Here is a 14,084-nt window from a genome sequence, read left to right as displayed (position 1 = left end):
AATTTCTGTTTATAGATGAGCACAATAGGAGCTCCTTTGCTGCTAGAAAGCTTTGTCCTGTCAGTGCTTATTTCTGTAAAAAAAATAGGGCTGGCCACTAGGGGGCAGATTGGTTTTAAATTCAGAGAACAGCTACCCGTATATTCCTGTGTATAAGACGACCCCTGACTTTTGAGAAGATTTTCAGGCTCTAGAAAGTCGTCTTATACACCGGAAAATACGGTATGTTTTTGTTTTCAGAAAGAAAAATGGAAACAAGTGGAAGGTGTTCAGTTCAGTCTTAATGTATTCGAAAAAAAAAAAGACATTGAACAACTAATAGACACATCATTTCCTATCTCATTCATAACCACTGATCACTCGTTGGAGCTTGGGAAACTTTCTTGGTGTATCAACTTAGCTCCTAGAGTTCTTGCATTCCCTACGAATCCAGTTAGCTGGAATCTGAATAAATGCAACATCTAAAAATGGTTAATTGAAAAGGTAAAGGCTTTTTGGATTATGATTTGGTGGAACATTCAAAAGATTTTTAAAAGGAAGATAAAGTTCACCCCTCAATTATTCCTATTGGGTATCTTTGTGGATTTAAATGACAAAGAAACTACTTTAATGTTGAATTTATTAACTGCAGCAAAGTTATTAGTAGGCTCATATTGGAAGAAGGATTCGTTGCCTACTTTAGAAGAATGGATATTTAAAGTTTCTAACTTTGCAGAAATGGCAAAAATTTAAGTTCGTCTGCTAAAAAAGCAAACTCCTTTCTTCTTCTTAAAATTTTTGGTGGGATCTCCTTTAAAATTATAACATCTTGTGAAACAATTTGAAACCTCTTCTTATAAAAGGCTTGTATAATTTCATTGCGCAGGGATCTTTTCCCAAAGTAAATTACCACGTCTCTTGGCAAATTCTTTTGCTCTGCCACCACAGAGTTAACTCTAAATGTCTGATCAATTCCACTAAGTATTTCCTCTTCTTCTCTATTCAGAATCACAGCAAAGTCCTTTGCCACCATCTCTCTCAAATCTCCTTGCACAGACTCATGTAAACCTCTGTTTCTTAAGGCATATTCCATTTGTTTATATTGAAGCATAAGAATCTCATCTTGAAAGTTTTTCATCTCTTTTTCCATACTTTCAAATTTTTCCTCCATCAATTCCAATTTTTCTACTACCTCTTCTACGCGAAAATTCAACTTTTCAAGAACAGAGGCAACTCCTTTTAAAGTCAAAACTATCTCTTGCTTCAAAGTCTTATTATTTTCCTCTAAAATCTCTTTCATTTCTCCCCTAATTTGAAGTATAACATCTCCCATCATATCTTGCAAGTCCTTCACCATTGTTGACTGTGACAAGGAAGAAGGTGAAACTATTAATTTAGATTGTTGCCCTGATGATAACACCGAAGAAGAAGTCACCTTGGAAGCTGTAGAGATTACTGGACGCTTTGGAGCCATCTTAAAAAAAAACTTTAGTCCTTCTTAAAAATTGCAAGAATTAAGCAAGAAAAATAAAAAATTAGCTCCATAAATTCAAAAAAAAATCCTTCAAAAGGGGATCGTTATGATAAAATAAAAAAAGGAGTTCAAAAAAGAAAAAGAAAAGGGAGGAGAAGAAAAAATAATAATAATTAAATAGAAAAAATCCATTCCATTTTTTTAAAAATACCAAAAAGTACAAAATATAAAACACAAAAATTAAACAAAAATAATAATACTAACACTCCATTCCTATCATAAAAAAAACAAAAAAGAAAAAAGGAAAGGGAAAAAAAGAAACACCAAAAATGCTTAAAAAAATAGAAAAAACACCGGAAAGTCTGCCGATCGCCATTTTACTTTCCCTTTCAGCAAAAAGTAAAAAATAAAAAGAGGGAATATAAACGTAAAAAATAAATCTTTAAACAAAATCCATATAAAGTCAAAAAAAGCAAAAGTTAAATCCTATAGTCAACTCTGTCCGCTTCTAAAAAAACTCACCAGATCTCTTTAAACGCGGAGGTGGTTGCAACGGCTTGTTTTGTCCCTAGGAACAAAAGCAGCTGGGAAGCGGAGACAGTCTGAACTCCGTGGGAGCACTCCTTTCACACCCCCCAAAAAATTATTGGGGTGCGTAAGTGGCTCTACCACTATTCAGACAACCCTCTTCCCCCCCCCTTTGCCCGGGAGGGGGATTTTGAACCGCTGAACAGCTGATGTCCGCTGTTCATAGCGATTCATTACACTTACCCAGGAGGACGGCTACAAAGTAGCCACCATCGCCTGCGCAGATCCACCGGAAGTCAGAAATGGCAAAAATTTCTGCTTATTTGAAGGATTATACACAAGAAAGATATATTATTGTATGGAGAAGATGGATAGATTATATTCAGAAAAAATATGGGACTATAAAGTTTCATTTACTTTATGAGTAAACTTTATAGTAACTGTTGTAGAGATTTGTTTATATGACTTAATTTAAGGGGAGTTAAAGGTTAAGTATGATGTTTTTTTTCTTTTTTTTCTTTTCTTTTTTTATTATTGTTAACTTTTTTATTAATAACCCTGTACTCTGCTCTGGGAAGCGAGGGGGGGGTTTGAGGGTGGGTGGGTGGGTGAGTGGGTGGGTAATGATAATATACTCATGGTAAATGCTTGGGCATTTCCCCTATGCTGCGTTCATGTGTGTGAGAGGGAGGAGAGGGGAGGAAGGAGCAGGGAGGAAGTAGGATGGTTACAGGAGAAGGGGAGGGGAAGAGAGTAGGAGGGGAGGAGAGAAAGAGGAGGGAAGTAGGGAAGGATTAGAGAGGGTGGATGCGGCCTGGGGGGAATGGGCAGGTGGTACCAATGGTTAGGAATTTATTTTAATTGAGTTGTATTTTGTATGAATAAATGGAAAATAAAAAACTTTTTATTAAAATAAAAATAAAAATGGTTAATTGGACTACTGTAATTCAGATCTTCCCTGAAGGGAACCTTGTATTGCTGTGTGCAGGCTAGCAGGGACCTCCAAGCTAATGAGATGTCCTACAGGACTGGTTTGAATTAGCTTCTGGGCTAGTCTTATTAGGCAGCAGAAGGTTAGGAGTCGTCTCAGCTTGCAGCTTTCTACAGCTGCCTAGTGGGTGTGGTCCGAATTAAGCCCTCTTGCCCAGCATAATAAAGCCAGTCTTCCCACTGTTCAGTCAAAAGTTGCTGAAACACCAGTGAGTATATTTTGAGATTCCCCAGATAATCATAATTAGGAAAAAAAAATCTTCTGGGAAAAAATTGTGACTCATAGTTTATGTTCCCTGGTGTGTTGCTATGGAAAAGGAATTCTGCCAACAGTCGCACACATATTAATCCTTGATTTGAAAGAAAGATAAATAGCCAAACTTCACTTGAGCCAAAGCACAAACTAACTTTGTGTCAACTGTGGAATGTAGCATCTTGTTAAACTGAAGAGCTAACTGATGCTAGAAAAACTAGGGCCAATAACAGACAAAATCTTTAAGGGAATAGTTATTATGTTATCTGAAGTGGGTGCACCAGGGGAAAGGGCGATATAGTGAACTGGCAAGCAGTGGACAAAATACCACAACTTTTTATATGCACATTCCAAAGTGTTTCGATGCAGGCCTTAACTTACCGTTGAGACTTGTTTGCACACTATTTAAACTAATGACTAATCTCTGGGTCAACACACACACACAAAAAGCTGAGGCGGGGCAACTCTGTAATCCAAATGAGCATCCTGGTCAATTGTCAGTTTTCACACTGACACTGCGAAAGTGAACAAAAACTCCACAAGAGGCTGAATACCCTGAAAGACATTGGAAACAGCTAAAGCATTAAGTTGAAGAGAGAACTTCTGACTCACAAACCAGCCCATCTACTTCTCCAGTCAAATTCGTCTCCACCCTCCCCTTCTCCTCTCTGTCTTTGTCCTGAATAAAGAGCCGAAGGCTCTGATTCCTTTCTCTTTTACTAAGACTGATGCTAGCTATAAAAATGGCTGCCAGAAAGTTGATGCTTGAAAAGTGGTTCAGTAGTGAGCGCCTTCAATGCCATTTGAAGAGCAGGCCCCCAACTCTTCTTCACCTTAGCTAATGAGCAGGTTGTGGTTGGGTTGGGATGATGGCTATTCCATTTCTTCTGCATGTGGTGGTGACTCTCTCTAGTGCAGGGGTTCTCAACCTTGGCAACTTTAAGACTTTAAGCTTTGCTGGCTGAGGAATTCGGGGAGTTGAAGTCCACAAGTCTTAAAGTTGCCAAGGTTGAGAACCCCTGCTCTAGTGGCTTCTCCAAAGGTGTAACATCTCAGGAATAGCTTCTTCAGATAGAGGAAATTCTCTTCTGCAAGAAGATATTCTTCCTTGGGAGGAGACAGAGTTGAGACACTCACGCTTCCCTGGAAGAGCTCTTAATTTCCAATTTGGATTTTTGCCTTGTAAATATGCATGAAATAAATCACTCCATGTGAGCTAAAAGTCAAATTTTCAGGTTAGAATTAAGGAGATAAGGGTCCAAAGCAGTGTTTCTCAACCTTGACAATTTTAAGGCATGTGGACTTCAACTCCCAGAATTCCACAGCCAGCAATGTTGGCTGTGGAATTCTGGGAGTTTATTTATTTATTTATTTATGAGACTTATATACCGCTTTAAGTGCAAGCACTCTCTAAGCGGTGTACATCAGTAAGCAATGTATATATATATTTACATTGCCCCCAACAATCTGGGTCCTCATTTTACCTACCCCAGAAGGATGGAAGGCTGAGTCAACTTTGAGCCGGTGAGATTTGAACCGCTGACCTGCTGAACACAGTCAGCTAAAGTGGCCTGCAGTACTGCACTCTAACTGCTGCGCCACCTCGGCTCTTGAAGTTGAAGTCCACATGCCTTAAAATTGTCAAGGTTGAGAAACACTGGTCCAAAGCAATGTACCTGCTGCAAAATTTGGGGTCGGCTCTTTTATTTCTCTGCCCAAAAGATCTTAAAAGATGTGTGTGACTGTTGTAGCAGCCATTTCTTTGCCAGGACACATTTCAGCAACAGCAGAAGTAGCAGTGGTGATGTAAGAGCAACACAGGAGAAGAATATGAAGAGACATTTCAGCAGGAATATTCCTGCAAAACTCTTCACCCGTTAGTCACACCGATTAGTTTTCACCTATTTTGGCTTGTGCCTCAGCAGCAGTGTCTGTTTCCATTTGGATCTTCTTCTGGTGTCTTGCTAACTGAGGACAATTCTTGTCTGAGAGCACTAAGTGGTGTTCAGACCACAGGCACGTTTCAGACTGTAACCCATCTGTGCCTGTGCATTAGGGCACATTTGGAGGAAGGTGAAAGCTGCCCCTAGACAACTGATTCACTGCAGGCAACATTCTGGTCATTAAATTCCATGTATTACAATTTACTTTCAGGGAAGGGAAGAGGTGCGTGCAGGATTTCCTGCTTCAAGTGCCAAATTGACTTGGCCGACTACTGTTGTTATGCACCCTGGCTTGGTGTTTGTTACACTGCCTCAAGCAACAAAGAGTCTTCACCTGGGACTGCTTAGCTGGCAGTGTGGATGGCTGGCACTGCTGCTTCAAGTACCAGGTTAGGGAGAGTGTGTGTGTGTGTGCTAGAATCAGGGTCCTCAACCTTGGCAACTTTAAGACTTGTGGACTTCAACTCCCAGAATTCCTCAGCCAGCAAGCTGGCTGAGGAATTCTGGGAGTTGAAGTCCACAAGTCTTAAAGTTGCTAAGGTTGAGAACCCCTGTGCTAGAGTACTGAGTTTACCAAAACCTTTGAGCCAGCTCCTATGGAAGACCTGTCATCTTGCTGGCAATGATTCAAAACTCAGATAGAAACAACTGGCTATTCAACCCAAGGAATTCAACCCAGGGCTGCCTCCCAAATAAAACTGGCTCTCGGAGACAATTTGTTGGATTCTACTTCCCTGAGGACCGAGTTCACAATGATAGCTTGAGAGAACTTAATCTCAGACAGGATACTGTAAATGCTACACTGAAAGGTCACATCCCATAATGTAAATGAGAATGAATGATTGTTTTCCTCCAATAGTTCATTTCTGGGTGGAAAGATAGGACAGAGATATGAACATTAAAAAAAAATCTTGTTTGGAACAAAACATCAGAAAGGTGCCAGATGGGGACTAAATTGAGCATGCAGAAAATACATGTAAAGATTTCTTCAATGCAATTCATCACCCACAGTGTGGAAATAAAATCATTATTTCTTTAGAATCTCTATGAGGAACTAGGAAATTTTAGGGTAGAGCTAAACTTTCTCTTCAGTGTCTTTTTTGACATCAATATGAAATACAGCAGTATTGGAGTATCACATCAGGAACAAATGATCTTCCCTGTCTCACGACATCCTATTTTGCAACCTATCCAGTGGTGGGATTCAGCCAGTTTGCAGCACTTTGGCAGAACCGGCAGCTAATTTTTTGTTGCCCAGGCCCAGAATGGACTTCCGGAAGTGGTATCCACACAGAGAACCGGTTGTTCACATATTTGAATCCCACCACTGAACCTATCACAAGTACTCTGATTTTCTCCTTGCCATCTCTGTTAAAACGTGGACAGGAATGGGTTTGATGGTCAAACATTGAGACTTTCCTCATTGGTAGTGTTTATTCCTCTTTGTTATTCTAACATTGTCTATAGTTAGCATCATACTGTACAAAATCTGTTAGGCTTTGTCACCCCTTGCCTTGAGGGTGAAAGGCAATTGAGGCAGGAAGGAATTGGCCATGGGGACTACAGATTACATGCAAGTATAAGTTCTGGAACTCAAGGACAGATGGAAGCCAGTTGATCTAAGCAGCAAGGAAAGGTCCGATGAATTCATTCATAGTGATTTTAGAACAATAACTTAGCTTTTGCCAGGACAGATTTCAGCAACAGCAGAAGTAACGGTGATGATGTAAGAACAACACAAGAGAAGAAGACGGACAGAGGGATCTGTATGAATATCCCTGTAAAACTCTTCACCCATTACTTATACTTTAAGGTGCCCACACTCTCTGGAGCTTTACACTGAGATTCTAGAGCAGGGTTTCCTAACCTTTATGCCATCACACCTCCCTTTAGTGTAAACTTTAATGTACAAATCTCCCCTAAATATCCAAACACCAAAATGAACACAAATGAATAATGAAAACAATACAACGAAACTTTTGGAAAGGTAGATTTATTGCAACAATGTGCAACTAAAAGGTCCTTCACACTTCCCCTGGACTCTACCTACACCTTCCCAAGGGATGTACACCTCACAGTTTGGTGTACAGTTTGGGAAACCCTGTTCTAGAGGCACTTATCTGGGAGCAAGACCCAACCCTATGAGTGGTCTTCAGAGTTAATACAGAAATAAACGTATCATCAAAAATCTTTCTTCTTAGAAAGGACTGCATAAAAGATTTTGTCCCTTAGTCTGTAATTTGACTGCTGTTGACTGGGAGATGGAAGATGACCATTGGAAAAAGCATTTTTTGGGGGCAATTGCATTCATATCTTTATTTTGATAGGTTAAAGAAACTTTAACTTAAAAATCCACTGTGATATCATTAATATTAGTGATCACCAGTATTGCCTTTGGCTGAATCTTTAAAAAAATCCCCTGGTACTCCAAACCATCACTTGTCCAGTCCAGCCTTTCCTTTCTTTCTCAGTGTGACCAATCATATGCTTCTAGGAAGCCAAAGGCAAGGCAGGAAAGCAAGAGGATAATCTGAGTATGGTCTATTCAGAAATCTTCTACCTTCTTCATACTTGAGTAAGCAATTTAAGGAGGGAGATGAAAATGTATGCAGCCTTTATAGTGATGTTAGTGAAAAGAGCCAAAGTGATCTTCCCTGTCCTTCAGGATGCATTGTTATCAGAAAATTGGTTTAAAATATGACACCCTTCCATTTTATGCACCCTTTTTATCCAGGTGATAGGTCTAAAATGAAGTTTCTATGTATGCCTGAAACTGGAATCCACGAATGTATTTGTAAAACTGCAATTGCTGCTCATCCTTTCTTGTAATTAAATTAGTGTGAGTATTTAAAAAAACAAACAAACTTCAGGATGGAGATTTTTAGTAGGCCAGACTAGGACCTTATTTCTACACCACAATCAGCTATGTTTTGCTGACATAACTAAATTTTCTATTCTGTTAGTGAAATATACGTAAGGATGGGGTGGTGGTGGTAGATATTTTAGTCATACAGAAGCCATTAAGAACTAAAACTGATTTTACAGAGCTCTAATTGAAGCTAAATTTGTGCCCTTACCAGAGGTTTCACCTCTGGCACTAATACACATATTGTTCACACTGGGAAGGGCAGTTGAACTGAACAAGAGTCATATAAGATTTTTTCTATTTTATTATATCTACAGTACTTAATACTATGTATTGTTTGATTCTCAGCTTGCCCATGCTGTTCTGCTCTCCACAGGTAACTTCAATTGATGCATCTGTCTGCACTGTTGGGCTTTGAATTATTTTCTTTAATTCTTTTGATACTTAGCAAGAAAAAAACAAAACAAAACAAGAGAAAGTTAATCCAAAGGAAATGGGTTGTTGGATGTGCACTTGTCCAAAATGTCCTCTTTTTGTTCCTTATCTCTATAAAAATATTACAGAGAAGGTGCTGATAACCTAGTAAGAGTTCACACCCCACCAAACTTTTACTTTCCATTGCATTGATTCTGTGACTGGAATGCCAGTGCATCAGAAAAAAAAAAAATCAATATGTCCAGATGCCTCAAATTCTTAAGAAAGAATGTGGAGACACTTATTTTTGCCTTCTTTCTCCACATCTAATGATTAGTCACCCCTTGCTCCCTAAAGAAAGTATGTCACTTTCATCTCTTTGCTACTTAATGAAAACATAGAAGTTCTCTTGGTGATGTTTCCATTCTGTATGATTGAGAAGAGTTCAGTATTGATCTGTATCTACCTTATCTTGGAGTCATAAACTATAACTCAGTATTAGGATAAGGTGCATTTAAGTCTGGCTGGAATCAGAAGGCTTAAGAATGTGCATCTCTTTCTGTATAATAATATTTGTTGAAGTGTACAGATACAAATAAAAAACTAATACAAACTAAGAGAAATATAAAAAGGAAAATGCATGGAAGAAAAAAAATGTGAAAAGAAAGAAAAATATAGTAAAGAAAAAAGTGATAAATTAAAAAATGTCTGCAGGTGATTGTTAGGATCAAGGGACGTGTCTCTGTGTAATTGCTGGAAGGAGGCTGAGCTAGGAAAGAAAGGATTATTGCTTATTTCTCAATCTTGTTTCCCCATTTATGACACACGGAACATGTTCTGTGTGAAGGAGAGAGAGAGAGAATATTTCCCCTGCCACCCTTGTGCAGAAATGTTGTTTTGGATTGCCAGCCTGAGAGACCAATTTGGCAACTTAGCTTTAGTTTGACGCTGACATTTTAAATTTTAAATGGGCAGAACACCGGGTAGCATTTTGTGGTTATTGTTGTGCCATGAAATGTAAGGAATTATTATAGGCTTGAAAGAGAGTGTTTCATTCAAGTGTCTATGAAAGGCCTGATAAAATAGGTCTGTTGACTGCCATTTCTCCAATGGCAGCGTTGTTTGACTTAAAGCTTGCAAGTACATAAACAATGCAGGCATAGTTGAGAGCGAAATGCAAACATGATTTTCAATTCCCCAGCAAATGCTGCTAGATGTTGACAGCTATCCCATGAAGGTTAAACATATGTGCTTTGCCCTGTCAGTAAAATTAAGTCTTCTAAAGACTATGAGGTACTCTCTACGACACAAGTGCGTCTGTGAGAATAAACAGAACATCCACTTCAATACATTTCTGCCTGAAGATCTCCATAAGGTACCATATTTAGTAGTCTAGTGCAACATAATAAAAAATGCGGATTGAACAATCACATGTATCAGAGCTGGCACAGTGCTTCGGAGAGTTACCTCTGAGAAGCAGGGCTGTGATTGCTAAAGCAAAACCATTTTTCTCTCTTTTTCTTTTTTAGTGAAGAGGCAAAGGGGAGAGAAAAGGCATTAAAGTCTCAGCTGTGCTGCTTTGTAATAGGAAAATGGGTAATGGAGTCTTACTGCCTTGCTTTAGAGCCGCGTTTTTCAATCTCGGCAATTCTAAGATATGTGGATGTCAACTTCCAGAATTCCCCAGCCGGCATGCAGTTGAAGTCCATGTATCTTAGAATTGCCATGGTTGAGAAACACGGCATTTAGAGAATGCAGGATGGTAAAAGGAGCCCTGCATTTTAGCCACAAAATAATTCTTTGGTGTAGTTTAAGCTGAGAAAACAGTGATTGGCACACTGTCAGACTTGCACCTTATCGTGTCTCATGAGGCTTTGTTTTTCCTTCTATGAAAAGGAGTTTGAGAAATATTTTTAACAGTGATAGAGCTGGGGGTGGGGAATTAGAGGAAGCCCAACCCATTTCTTACTTGCCATTTTTCTCCATTAATCTTTTAAATTTCATGAGAAAAACCTCTTAAGGAAACTTTAAAGCCAAAATTGACAGTGCACCTCTTCTACCTGCCATTTTTTTCTCTAAAAGTCATTCTTCTGACCTTTTCCTTCCTTCCTTCCTTCCTTCCTTCCTTCCTTCCTTCCTTCCTTCCTTCCTTCCTTCCTTCCTTCCTTCCATTCAAATTCCATAGATCAATTATACATCATATGAAATATTTTTATTTCATTCTCCATCAGTTTCCTTAGATGATGACTAACTTTGATGTTTTGAAACAGGGATAAATATTTCTCCATTAATCCATTTATTCTATGCCACTCATGATTCTACAATCCCTAATCATGTCCTAACTCTCTCAGCCCCCTTTTCTAAGCTAATTGGTTCCAAATATTCTGGCCTTTTTTCATAAAGAGTTTGAGCGAGCCAATTGCTTTGTCTTTTTATGGACATTTTCCAGTTCCATTACATTCTCCTCCAATATGACAGATGAAAAACATAATACAACAAAAGATATCACAATCATTCTCTTAACTTTATGGAATGGGCTAACATCTTGGCCCAACGCTTGGAGAAAGAGCCAGGTTTTCAAAGCCTTGTGGAAGGTTAGCAGTGTCAAGATCTTTTTTGGGGGGTGGGGGGTGGAATGCTGTTCCATTGGGGAATCACTGCCAATAGAGAAGGCCCCTTCTCTAGATCCCTTAAAATGGCACTGTTTCATAGAGGAGATCAGAAGCACGTCAGACCATTTCCTAGTAATTCTTAGCATGGAATTTGCCAGCTGCTACAATCAGGATTTTTCTGCAGTGCACTGGATATCCCTTAAGAATTAAGAAATCTCTTTCTGATGTTCAACCCTGTGCTCTACTTTGGCTATAGTGATGTTCTGTCTGGACAATATAATGGCATTGAAAAATACTTGCTGCCTGTACAAACACTGTGACAGGCCAGTTTTGCAAACCAGTCCTCAGTAGACATCTTCACTGACCTCTGTACAAAATCCATGTAATACTTTCCCTGATGTTAGAAGATAACTCAGACTCTTATCAATAGATATGTGAAAGTAGGGGGCTTTTTTTCCTCCACTGGGCATCTTTTCAAAAATTGCCAAATTGACCATTCCTCCAGTTCAGAGATTCTTCTGGAGCATTTCACAATCATTTTTTTTAACTATTCTTGATACATTTGGCATTGTCCACAAATTTGGCTAGCTCACTGCTTGCTCTCAAAGCAAGATAATTTTAAAACAAATTAAAGATCCTTAACACAGGTCCCTGAGGGACTCCACTTCTTCCTTCCTTCCATTGGGAAAATTGCTCATTTATTTTTACTCTTTGCTTTCTGTTTAACCAATCAGCTATTTATAAAAGGCTGACAATTTTGTTCCCTGATTGCTCAGTTTGCTTAAGAGCTTTGCACAAGACACCTTATCAACAGATTTTCAAAAAAACAAAAACAAGTATATAATGTCACTTCTGTCCATGTGCTTTTGACACTCTATCGTACAGACTTGAGGAAGCTTGAATAAAAATAATAAATCTCAGAAAAAAATATGCATCCGGAAAACAGCAGCACAATAGACACCTCAAAATCCCAAAGAAACTGGGGCTATCTTAAGCTGACAACCAAAAGCTGATGTTATTTGCATGTTTTTGTTTTTAAAAACAGAGAAAGGAAAAATGCATTTAATGTTTAATTTTGCACTGGATGTTTTTCATCTCTTGCTTTACAATAATTTTGTTCAGACAAATACAATGTAATTCAGTTTGCTTTTTATTTAGCTGAACACATTTGTAGTTAGTAACAGGCACTGATATTAAATCAAATAAAGGCAAATGTGTGATTATATTGCAGTTATTTCTATCGAGTGTAACTCTCTCATAATATTGTAATTATTAAAAAAAAAGTTTAACTGTCAAAAAAAAAATCCTCCTTGGAAATCAACTCTGATCAACATCCAAAGACACATTAAAGACTACATGAGATACTCCATGTGGAATTGCTTACTAACATAGATATAGTCTCTTAAAAAAAACTTTTTGAAACTAAATTGCAGCTTTAAATATATTGGGGTGGGGAAACCCACAAATTTCTAGTGCAATTTATGCAAAAGGTAAGTATATCAATGTTAAAAGGGAAATATTATTGTATGCTGGATATGTATACACGTATCAATATAAGATTGTCAGGCACTTATATATTGCTGGGTTACACTTATGATTAAGAGGAATGAAGAATTCAGATAGAATGAATACACACTGTAGGAATGCACTTTCACTTCTGAATAGTTTGGTCACAATGCCTAACATATGCAGAAATTCCAGCTTCTACATTGCTGTGAAATCTACTATATATATCGCAGAATGCCAAAAGTGGTAGATGCAATGTCCCCATCCCATCCGGTGGGAAATTTTCACGTACAAAACCCTCCTGAAATGAAACAGAACTGCTTACAGGCAGCGTTGATACAGAGTCTTACACAGAAGAAATCCATTCAGAATTGCATTCATTGCTTTTTATCACTCAAATCATATTTTTAAAATCCTCAAACAAAAATTCCAACATAGCATCAAATCATCTGATATCACCAGCTAAAAATGTAATAATTTGTCCCACTTTTAGAACTGTTCTCATAAGCCTATCCAAGCATATATTCTACACATTATATGAACATTCAAACTACACAGAAATGACCAGTTAATGTTAATAATCTCTCATGGAACTGGTGAATGTTAAAAATAAAAGAGACTATTAAAATTAAAGCTGATGGGCACTTTCAATATTCAGTAGGATTATTTCATTGTGTTGGACATTTCCTAGGTGATGTGAGATATATATATATATTCAATGATGCAATCTTTGATCTCCGGGAAGAGTATACTCCGGTTATTTATTGTTAAAACAACATTTAAAACAATAAAAACAGTTATATACAAGATTAAAACAACTTAGCTTTCGCTGGTCCTCTGCCAGCGTCCTCAGAGTGGGGCTTAGGGGGTGGGAAAGTTCTTTTTATCCCCTTGCTGATCCAACTGCCTACTCATTGCCCTCGTGACAGGGCCACTTTATTGTTTTAAATGTTGTTTTAACAATAAATAACTGGAGTATACTCTTCCCGGAGATCGAAGATTGCATCATTGAACAAATATGCCCGGGATTCGTATTTTTACAACCATTAAGGACATGTATGTATGTATGTTTATATATGTTTGTGTGTGTGTGTGTGTGTGTGTGTGTGTGTATTCCACATTTGGGCATTGGTTTGTGTGGCTATGCACACTTAAACACCCATAGCAAACAAGGAAGTTAAGGTTCATATTGCTGACGGGAACTGTGATCTTTTTTTGTAATATACGTTGACAAATAATCCATGGATACACTTTTCAAAACAATCTTCTCTGTAACATTGTGAAGACACAGAATAAAAATATATCTTCCCTGGATAATATATTTGGGTTACTTAAATACGTATCTTACCATCCGAGCCCCTCTCTTACTTTATTATATATTCTTTGAACTTTCATTTGATCATCTTGCAATATGCCACTCTTAAATACAGTAGTTTGATGCATAGATCACTATTTGATAATCTATTTCTATGATCTACTTAGATTACAATATATATCCCTATACTGTATCTCCCTTTGG

The sequence above is a fragment of the Crotalus tigris genome, unplaced genomic scaffold (assembly GCF_016545835.1).
Source record: "Crotalus tigris isolate CLP2741 ecotype Arizona unplaced genomic scaffold, ASM1654583v1 scf7180000023830.6690815, whole genome shotgun sequence".
In the NCBI taxonomy this organism is placed as follows: domain Eukaryota; kingdom Metazoa; phylum Chordata; class Lepidosauria; order Squamata; family Viperidae; genus Crotalus; species Crotalus tigris.
The sequence above is the reverse complement of the archived record's forward strand: the minus strand, read 5'-3'. Positions refer to the sequence as shown.